Source organism: Schistocerca americana, chromosome 5, assembly GCF_021461395.2.
Source record: "Schistocerca americana isolate TAMUIC-IGC-003095 chromosome 5, iqSchAmer2.1, whole genome shotgun sequence".
Lineage (NCBI taxonomy): Eukaryota > Metazoa > Arthropoda > Insecta > Orthoptera > Acrididae > Schistocerca > Schistocerca americana.
The window spans coordinates 594,477,628-594,486,590 of record NC_060123.1 but is presented as its reverse complement, the minus strand read 5'-3'; positions in this window follow the sequence as shown (position 1 = coordinate 594,486,590).

Genomic DNA, 8,963 nt, shown 5'->3' with positions numbered 1-8,963 from the left:
ACTAGTAATTTCGGGGGTGGAACCTACAACTTCCAGAAACATTGAATATTGAAAGGTGATATTATACCCCTGTTAAAACACATACCATGTTGTCGTTGATCTAGGAAAATATCATTTAGAATAAAAACAGACACATCAAGTGTTTGATAATCACAATATAGAATGAAATCTTACACAATACGATTTTGTTGTCACAGCATAAAATGATCATTTTTTTTGTATTGACAAAGTATAGCAATAAAATTTTTTCATCCAACTTTCAGAAACTATATCAGTTGTATTTTAAATGGAATGCAGCAAATTTTTTCTGGACACACAAAATAATTAAATGTTGTTTAGTAAAATTTATTTTGTCTATGACTCTACATTTTCTACATAGCTTTCATAAATCAATTTTTTTGGGTGCCAGATGTATCTGCAAATGCACCATTCTTTTAAGATTTTGTCATTTTTGCTGATGTAGGCGTTGCAAATGCTTCTTTTAGCTTTTGCAATAAATAAATCACAACTGGCGATGTGTTCCCACATCTGATCCAAACTTTCAAGAATTCTCAAACTACCATATTTGTTGTGTTGTGTCACACTGTGGGGGTCAGTACCAACACAAACAAGGGAGGAGAGAAGTTGCGATAGCTGCTGGTAGGAATCAAAAATGATCTGTACATACACTTGCAGATTAATAGATTCTATTATTTCTAAAAAGGAAGCAAACTAACTTCTCATTATGAAGTGGCTTGATGTGCTTTCTGTCCCTCGAACATGCAGTTACTTTATCTACTATTACTACTCACAGAATGCAGTCTAAGTATCATCTTCCTATTACTCAGTACTGATGCTCTAGAAGTCTGTGATCGAATTGGGCCCAACCAGCGATGGGCTGGTTAAGTCAGCATTGACAGGGGGCGCTGAACTCTGTCGGTCTGGAGGTGTGGCGCTACCCACTCTTTCCACTGGCGCAGGGGTCAATGCCTTCTTGATGACATTTCATGGCACTACACTGGTCAGTCTGCAGTTGATACTTTAGGACTGCACTGGTTTTTGTGTTCCCACAGACACGATATACTGTGCAATTGTTGCTAACAAACACAGTAAGTACTACAAAACACACACAACAAAATTGTTTACATGAAAACCGAAACATCAAGAAGGTGCTTCGAAATTTCCCTGTGAGATGGCATTTGAAACATGGTAATCATCAGCGAGGGAAGGATAGTGGCGTTACAAAGCTAAAGGGACTTTAACTTTTGTGTCTTGGCTAACAGTGGCAGCACTCGACTATCACCATAGGAATCTGGGTATTTCCACAAGCAACTTCTGGTGTGGCATCACTTCTGTTGCATGTGAAAACCCAGCTTGAAAAGCGACACCTCCTGGCAGCCACTGGGTGATGTCACTGAAATTGCATGTGAAAACACCCAAATTCCTGTGGTACCACTTGTGTGATACAACTTTTAGCCACGCCACAAAAGTTAGTCGCTTCAACTTTGTGAGACCACTTTCGTTCCTGTATCACTGATTAACATCATTCAACTGTGTTTTCGTGGCTGAATTTCAGAGCATGTCACAATATTTTGGTTATTCTGTTAGCAATTTTCTCGTGTTTGTGTTTTGCAGAACCTGAAAATGTCAAAGAGATTTTGTTATCAACAACTATACAGCTTGTTGAACTGTACCATGAGCAATCTCGCTTATGGAAACAGAAAGACTAGTGCCACAAAGGCAGATATCTAGCATTTATTGCTGTTGTGAATGTCACGTATATAGATGTTCATAGTTGTGATTTAAGAGCTGCAAAAGCTAAAAGAAAAAAAAAACAGAACTTGCAAAGCAACTAACATTATTAATCACATTGCACAACAAATGAAAAACACAGTGATTAACAAAATTTTGGAGACTAGATCAAACATTTCGTTAATTGTTGACTAGAGAACATTAATTATTCAGTTATTATTTTTAACAATTTATTGACAAACCAAACTACTTGACATGAGAAGGCCCACAAATATTTTAATTGCTTTAGTTGATCTGAATAGTGCTACTGCTGAAGGTATTTGTAATACACAGTTAAAATGTTTGGAAGCCATCAGATTTTATAATGTTGTTTGTTGTTGTGGTCTTCAGTCCTGAGACTGGTTTGATGCAGCCCTGCATACTACTCTATCCTGCGCAAGCTTCTTCATCTCCCAGTACCTACTGCAACCTACATCCTTCTGAATCTGCTTAGTGTATTCATCTCTTGGTCTCCCTCTGCGATTTTAACCCTCCACGCCGCCCTCCAATACTAAATGGTGATCCCTTGATGCCTCAGAACATGTCCTACCAACCGATCCCATCTTCTAGTCAAGTTGTGCCACAAACTTCTCTTCTCCCCAATCCTACTCAGTACTTACTCATTAGTTATGTGATCTACCCATCTAATCTTAAGCATTCTTCTGTTGCACCACATTTCGAAAGCTTCTATCCTCTTCTTGTCCAAACTGTTTATCGTTCATGTTTCACATCCATACATGGCTACACTCCATACAAATACTTTCAGAAACGCCTTCCTGACACTTAAATCTATACTCGATGTTAACAAATTTCTCTTCTTCAGAAATGCTTTCCTTCCCATTGCCAGTCTACATTTTATATCCTCTCTACTTCAACCATCATCAGTTATTTTGCTCCCCAAATAGCAAAACTCCTTTACTACTTTAAGTGTCTCATTTCCTAATCTAATATATTCAGCATCACCCGACTTAATTCGAATACATTCCATTATCCTCGTTTTGCTTTTGAAATTGTTCATCTTAAACCCTCCTTTCAAGACACTGTCCATTCCATTCAACTGCTCTTCCAAGTCCTTTGCTGTCTCTGACAGAATTACAATGTCATCAGCGGACCTCAAAGTTTTTATTTCTTCTCCATGGATGTTAATACGAGGTGCATTCAAGTTCTAAGGCCTCCGATTTTTTTTTCTAACTAACTACCCACCCGAAATCGATGAAACTGGCGTTACTTCTCGACGTAATCGCCCTGCAGACGTGCACATTTTTCACAACGCTGACGCCATGATTCCATGGCAGCGGCGAAGGCTTCTTTAGGAGTCTGTTTTGACCACTGGAAAATCACTGAGGCAATAGCAGCACGGCTGGTGAATGTGCAGCCACGGAGAGTGTCTTTCATTGTTGGAAAAAGCCAAAAGTCACTAGGAGCCAGGTCAGGTGAGTAGGGAGCATGAGGAATCACTTCAAAGTTGTTATCACGAAGAAACTGTTGCATAACGTTAGCTCGATGTGCAGGTGCGTTGTCTTGGTGAAACAGCACACGCGCAGCCCTTCGCGGACGTTTTTGTTGCAGTGCAGGAAGGAATTTGTTCTTCAAAACATTTTCGTAGGATGCACCTGTTACCTTAGTGCCCTTTGGAACGCAATGGGTAAGGATTACGCCCTCGCTGTCCCAGAACATGGACACCATCATTTTTTCAGCACTGGCGGTTACCCAAAAATTTTTTGGTGGCGGTGAATCCGTGTGCTTCCATTGAGCTGACTGGCGCTTTGTTTCTGGATTGAAAAATGGCATCCACGTCTCATCCATTGTCACAACCGACGAAAAGAAAATCCCATTCACGCTGTCGTTGCGCGTCAACATTGCTTGGCAACATGCCACACGGGCAGCCATGTGGTCGTCCGTCAGCATTCGTGGCACCCACCTGGATGACCCTTTTCGCATTTTCAGGTCGTCATGCAGGATTGCGTGCACAGAACCCACAGAAATGCCAACTCTGGAGGCGATCTGTTCAACAGTCATTCGGCGATTCCCCAAAACAATTCTCTCCACTTTCTCGATCATGTCATCAGACCGGCTTGTGCGAGCCTGAGGTTGTTTCGGTTTGTTGTCACACGATGTTCTGCCTTCATTAAACTGTCGCACCCACGAACGCACTTTCGGCACATCCATAACTCCATCACCACATGTCTCTTCCAACTGTCGATGAATTTCAATTGGTTTCACACCACGCAAATTCAGAAAACGAATGATTGCACGCTGTTCAAGTAAGGAAAACGTCGCCATTTTAAGTATTTAAAATAGTTCTCATTCGCGCCACTGGCGGTAAAATTCCATCTGCCATACGGTGCTGCCATCTCTGGGATGTATTGACAATGAATGCGGCCTCATTTTAAAACAATGCGCATGTTCATATCTCTTTTCAGTCCGGAGAAAAAAAATCGGAGGCCTTAGAACTTGAATGCACCTCGTACCCACTCCGAATTTTTCTTTTGTTTCCTTCACTGCTTGCTCAACATACAGATTGAATAACATCGGGGAGAGGCTACAACCCTGTCTCACTCCCTTTACAACCACTGGTTTCCTTTCATATCCCTCCACTCTCATAACTGCCATCTGGTTTCTGTACAAATTGTAAATAGCTTTTTGCTCCCTGTATTTTACCCCTGCCACCTTCAGAGTTTGAGAGAGAGTATTACAGTCAACATTGTCAAAAGCTTTCTCTAAGTCTACAAATGCTAGAAACGTAGGTTTGCCTTTCGTTAATCTAGCGCCTAAGGTAAGTCGTAGGGTCAGTATTGCCTCATGTGTTCCAACATTTCTACAGAATCCAAACTGATCTTCCCCGAGGTCGGCTTCTACTAGTTTTTCCATTCGTCTGTAAAGAATTCGCGCTAGTATTTTGCAGCCGTGACTTATTAAACTGATTGTTCGGTAATTTTCACATCTGTCAACATCTGCTTTCTTTGGGATTGGAATTATTATATTCTTCTTGACGTCTGAGGGTATTTTGCCTGTCTCATACATCTTGCTCACCAGATGGTAGAGTTTTGTCAGGACTGGCTCTCCCAAGGCTGTCAGTAGTTCTAATGGAATGTTGTCTACTCCGGGGGCCTTGTTTCAACTCAGGTCTTTCAGTGCTCTGTCAAACTCTTCACACAGTATCATATCTCCCATTTCATCTTCATCTACATTCTCTTCAATTTCCATAATATTGTCCTCAAGAACATCGTCCTTGTATAGACCCTCTATATACTCCTTCCACCTTTCTGCTTTCCCTTCTTTGCTTAGTACTGTGTTTTCATCTGAGCTCTTGATATTCATGCAAGTCATTCTCTTTTCTCCAAAGGTCTCTTTAATTTTCCTGTAGGCAGTATCTATCTTACCCCTAGTGAGATAAGTATCTACATCCTTACATTTGTCCCCTAGCCATCCCTGCTTAGCCATTTTCCACTTCCTGTTTATCTCATTTTTTAGATGTTTGTATTCTTTTTTGCCTGCTTCACTTACTGCATTTTTATATTTTCTCCTTTCATCAATTAAATTCAATACTTCTGTTACCCAAGGATTTCTGCCAGCCCTCGTCTTTTTACCTACTAGATCCTCTGCCTTCACTACTTCATTTCTCAAAGCTACCCATTCTTCTTCCACTGTATTTCTTTCCTCCATTCCTGTCAATTGTTCCCTTATGCTCTCTCTGAAACTCTCTACAACCTCTGGTTTAGTCACTTTATCCATGTCCCATCTCCTTAAATTACCGCCTTTTTGCGGTTTCTTCAGTTTTAATCTACAGTTCATAAGCAATAGATTGTGGTTAGAGTCCACATCTGCCCCTGGAAATGTCTTACAATTCAAAACCTGGTTCCTAAATCTCGGTCTTACCAATATATAATCTATCTGAAACCTGTCAGTATCTCCAGGCTTCTTCCATGTATACAACCTTCTTTTATGATTCTTGAACCAAGTGTTAGCTATGATTAAGTTGAGCTCTGTGCAAAATTCTACCAGGCGGCTTCCTCTTTCATTTCTTAGCCCCAATCCATATTCACCTACTACGTTTCCTTCTCTCCATTTTTCCTACTGACGAATTCCAGTCACCCATGACTATTAAAGTTTCGTCCTCCTTCACTATCTGAATAATTCCTTTTATTTCATCATACATTTCTTCAATTTCTTCGTCTTCTGCAGAGCTAGTCGGCATATAAACTTGTACTACTGTGGTAGGCGTGGGCTTCGTATCTATCTTGGCCACAATAATGCGTTCACTATGCTGTTTGTAGTACCTTACCCACATTCCTATTTTCCTATTCATTATTAACCCTACTCCTGCATTACCCCTATTTGATTTTGTGTTTATAACCCTGTAGTCACCTGTCCAGAAGTCTTGTTCCTCCTGCCACCGAACTTCACTTATTCCCACTATATCTAACTTTAACCTATCCATTTCCCTTTTTAAATTTTCTAACCTACCTGCCCGATCCGTAGAACGCCTATTTTCTTTCTCCTGACAATGACATCCTCTTGAGTAGTCCCCGCCCGGAGATCCGAATGGGGGACTATTTTACCGCCGGAATATTTTACCCAAGAGGACGCCATCATCATTTAACCATACAGTAAAGCTGCATGCCCTCGGGAAAAATTACGGCTGTAGTTTCCCCTTGCTTTCAGCCGTTCACAGTACCAGCACAGCAAGGCCGTTTTGGTTAGTGTTACAAGGCCAGATCAGTCAGTCATCCAGACTGTTGCCCCTGTAACTACTGAAAAGGCTGCTGCCCCTCTTCAGGAACCACACGTTTGTCTGGTGTCTCAACAGATACCCCTCCGTTGTGGTTGCACCTACGGTACGGCTATCTGTATCGCTGAGGCACGCAAGCCTCCCCACCAACGGTAAGGTCCATGGTTCATGGGGGGGGGGGGGGGGGGGATTTTATTATAAATGCCATAAAAAGAAAAAAAAAACGGTTTTTCGGTTCTAACAGACGAAGCAGTAGTGATGATGGGAAGAAAAAAAGGAAATTAGATTTATATTAATACCTTCAGTTGCTGATGGGCGTTGATATATATCAACGGGGACAGGTGAAAATGCGTGCCCCGACCATGACTCGAACCAGGGATCTCCTACTTACGTGGCAGACGCTGAGCCACCGAGCGCGCAGAGGATAGTGCGACTGCAGGGATTATCTCGCGGACGCCTCCAGCGAGACCCACATTCTCACCTTGTATGTCCACATACTACATTTGTAGTGTCCCACCGCAACACACTCATTACTCGTGGAAGACGCCCGTCAGCAGCTGAAGGTATTAATATAAATCTAATTGGGTTCTAGACAGCTGCATGTCATCAATGTTGTCTGTTCTTTCGGACATGTCCGAAAGAACAGACACCATATCCACATAAGTATATAGTTATGGCAACACCGGCCATGACGTTGTTCTTCTGTGCGGATGCACATATATTCCCCAAACTCTTATAGGACTTGGTAAGAATGTCTTCCACGAGTAATGAGTGTGTTGGGGTGGGACACGGCGAATGTAGTGTGCTGACATACAAGGTGAGAATGTGGGTCTCGCGGGAGGCGTCCGCGAGATAATCCCTGCAGTCGCACTATTATCTGTGCCCTCGGTGGCTCATGTAAGTAGGAGATCCCGGGTTCGAGTCCCGGTTGGGACACACATTTTCACCTGTCCCCGTTGATATACATCAACGCCTGTCAGCAGCTGAAGGTATTAATATAAATCTAATTTCGTTCTAGACAGCTGCAGGTCATCAACAGACACCACATCCGTATAAGAAAAAAAGGAGTTGTTACATTAATGAAAGAGCATTTCCCTCACGTTCTGTTTTGGCATTGTGCTAACCGTAGATTTGAATCGTCAGTTGGTAATGTAATAAAAGGAGGCTTCCCATCACATGTGAATCACGTCACGTCTTTCTTAGGTAAGATATATTCAGTGCACTGCCAGTCACCAAAGAACGATCGAGAATTAAAGCAGCGTGCAGAGCTACTTAGATTGAAATTCAGTAGACAGGTAGAATCTTGGGGTCCAGGTGGGTAGGATCGAGATTGTCAGCAGTGTGGAAAAAATTTAAAACTTCGGTTGCTCGCTTTACAGCTGCAAAAGATGATCAAAGCAGGGAGTTAACTGACAGAGATATGTGCGACAGTTTATTGAAGTGCATCACTGAAGTTGATTTCATTCTCGACTTAGTTTTAATGTGTGATACTTTTCAAGCATCTTCAAAACCACATCTTCAACTACAGTGACGAGGAGTTACATTGTATTCTGCCCAACAGAAGATCGTAAATCAGCTGTTGATGTTCGAAGAAAGGAAACTGAGCAGTGGTCCTCATTATTGTGAAGCTTTCAAAACAGTAGAAAAGCAGAATTTCAGAGGAATTACACTGGAAAGGGGAACAAAAAGCAGACTTCTTGAGCGCAGCGGATTTTGTGATTGTCTAAACAACCGATGGACAATCGTCTTCAGCAGACAGAGGATATTACTACCTCTGAATGTGTGAAAGCGTTGGACCCATCGACCTGGCCTGAAAATCCTGGCATATGATGATACAAGTATAAAAACCTTATGTCGTCGTTTTGGTCTTCCAGAGAGAGTGATGAGAGAGGATTTCGAGTTATTTGTGGAGAAGAAAATGACAGCATCCGACCTTCCTCCTCTCAATGCGGTGAAATTTGTTTTCATACCTACTACTGAATGTGAACATGGGTTTTCTCAAAAGAATCTCATTATCACACCTGCAAGAGCCACATTCGATCTTTCTACTGTCAGCAATCTGATGTTCATGAAATTGGTTGGTCCTCCACTGCAGCTGTTTCATTCATGGTTTATGTACACTTTTGGTTTATGAAAAGCAGGCATCTTGTTGCAGATACCAAGAACAAAGTAAAAAGCTGTGAAGCTTATGTCAGCCATAAGGGCACCCATACGATAGATAGTTTGTAGGGGGGTTGCAGACCTGGGAGCGAGGAGTATTTTTAATATTTTAGAAGATGAATGACGAATTGTAAGTAGCCATAAAAAGTTCGTTCGCTCCAAATCTGTTAAAAACTTGTCTAATACTGACTTTTAAATTATTTTCTTGAAAGTAAAAACCTGGCTACACTATGTTTATTCCTTACCCTGAGAGCTAGGAGGGCTGGTATGCCCTCCTCCCCTTGCCCTTGGGTATGGGCGG